The sequence below is a fragment of the Nansenia antarctica genome (assembly GCF_963989245.1).
Source record: "Nansenia antarctica genome assembly, chromosome: 7".
In the NCBI taxonomy this organism is placed as follows: domain Eukaryota; kingdom Metazoa; phylum Chordata; class Actinopteri; order Argentiniformes; family Microstomatidae; genus Nansenia; species Nansenia antarctica.
Window position 1 is genome coordinate 13,415,632 of NC_137677.1, and position 2,110 is coordinate 13,417,741.

Genomic DNA, 2,110 nt, shown 5'->3' on the forward strand with positions numbered 1-2,110 from the left:
TGTTTTTGCTCCAACTTTTCCAAGACCTAAGACTTTTTCCTTAGACAAAGGGCCTATTTCACTCAAATTGTGTTCTCAAATTGGTTTAAATCTGTGTTAGTGAGCACTCCCTCAAAACTTGCGACATCTGTGGCATTGTGCTGTGTGATAAAACTGCACATTTTAGAGGGCCTTTTATTGTGACCAGCCTAAGGCACATCTGTGCAATAATCATGCTGTCTAATCAGCATCTGGATATGCCGCACCTGTCAGGTGGATGGATTATCTCGGCAAAGGAGAAGTGCTTACTAACACAGATTTAAACAAATTTGAGAACACAATTTGAGAGAAATAGGTCTTTTGTGTACATAGAAAAAGTCTTAGGTCTTTGATTTCAACTCATGACAAAAACAAAAGTGTTACGTTTATATTTTTGTTCCGTGTATATAATATTGAATGTTGATATATAAGACATATTCAGTACAAGACAGTATTAATGTAAGTTAGTCGATGGAACAAACCTCAATACTGAGTGAACATTTAGGGGAATCTCTTAAAATCAAAACATCAAACAAACAATGCTAAAACAATGCTAATATTTTTCAAATAAAAAGATATACAGAAATGTATGTACATTTAACAAAAATTGAATGAGCACATAAAAATAATTCACAGTACTCAAGGAGACAATAATAGATTGGCTCTAGGTAAATAGATTCAAAAATATAATTTTATACACAAATATATATTTATTCATTTATACTCTGTTTTCCTCTGTTGAGACATCTATACATGTTTACAAAAAAACAACAACATACATTCTCTATTTAGGATCTGCAGCAAGCAAAGAACAAGAATCTGACATAATGCCATTTCTCTTATGTATTGGGTTTTCTCTCACACATTCAAACATATACTGTAAATTCAAAGTGTATAATTGGTGGAAATTTCTCCTTAATCTCCTTAATAATAGAATATTTTGTATTCAAACCACCAAAATACATGAGATTCTAAGGCACACCTACAAACATTCGTAAGATTGGCATGGAGCAGGGGGATTATTTTGGCTTTGTATTATGGAAAATTACAAATGGAGAAAATCAAAGGTGTCTGTCACCTCTAATGTACTTACTGTACATGCATGTACATGTAACACTAAGTGCTCACACAGGTAGACGTAGCGAGAAAAAATACATTTCTCACTTGAAACCAGAGCACATACAATCAGGAGTTAACCAATGAAAGGTGGAATGTTTGTAGGAACATGTACGCCAGTAAGAATCTGAGACCTGTTGAATAACACAGCTGGCCACATCATCCCATCATCTTCATTTGACAATATTGATCCATCGGTTGAACAAACTCACTGTAATTTCCTTAACTAGCTTAGTTCCAAAATTGCAAGCAGATCATTATTAACAATCGTTTGGCTTGGAAAAAAAATCCATATAAAATAGTGTACAACATTATGTACTTTACAATCAGGAGAAAATAAGATGGAGGTCTGCTAGTGGTGTAGGACCCAGACAAGCACATTGTTTTATGGTTTCATATAATGCCCAATTATTTGTGACCAAGTTCACTGTCAATAATATAAGCTTTTTATGATCCAATACTGTTCATTTTAGTGTTTTAGTTTAGCTTCCTCACAGTGGATAAAACAAAAAAAACTTTTGGGCATACTGGCTTGTACAGTATTGTAGCCGCACTTTCTTAATGCATCATATACTGTATGTATAATGTATCTAATGCATAAAAACATTTAGACTTTCTTATAAAGATTATCAATTATTTACATTATTCACAATATATACATACCTTTACAATGGCTGTCTTTTTCTAGAATAAGGGAACCCATAATGTCCCTGTAAAGCTGTGGAACACCAATCAAATTCAAAGCTGAGGCCAAGGACTGATAAGCACTCACTATCACTCAACATAACCAAATACATGGCACTGATATTAACCCTTAGATGTCTGTGAAGAGGAAAGAACTGTCCTCGTCAAATGTGTTTTAGTTACTGCATGTTCACGAGGGATAATCTTGTGACAGTAATCATTTGAGTGATAGCATGCAAAGCTAGCTACTAGAAACACCAATATCATCAGGGATAGTTCACATTACATTACT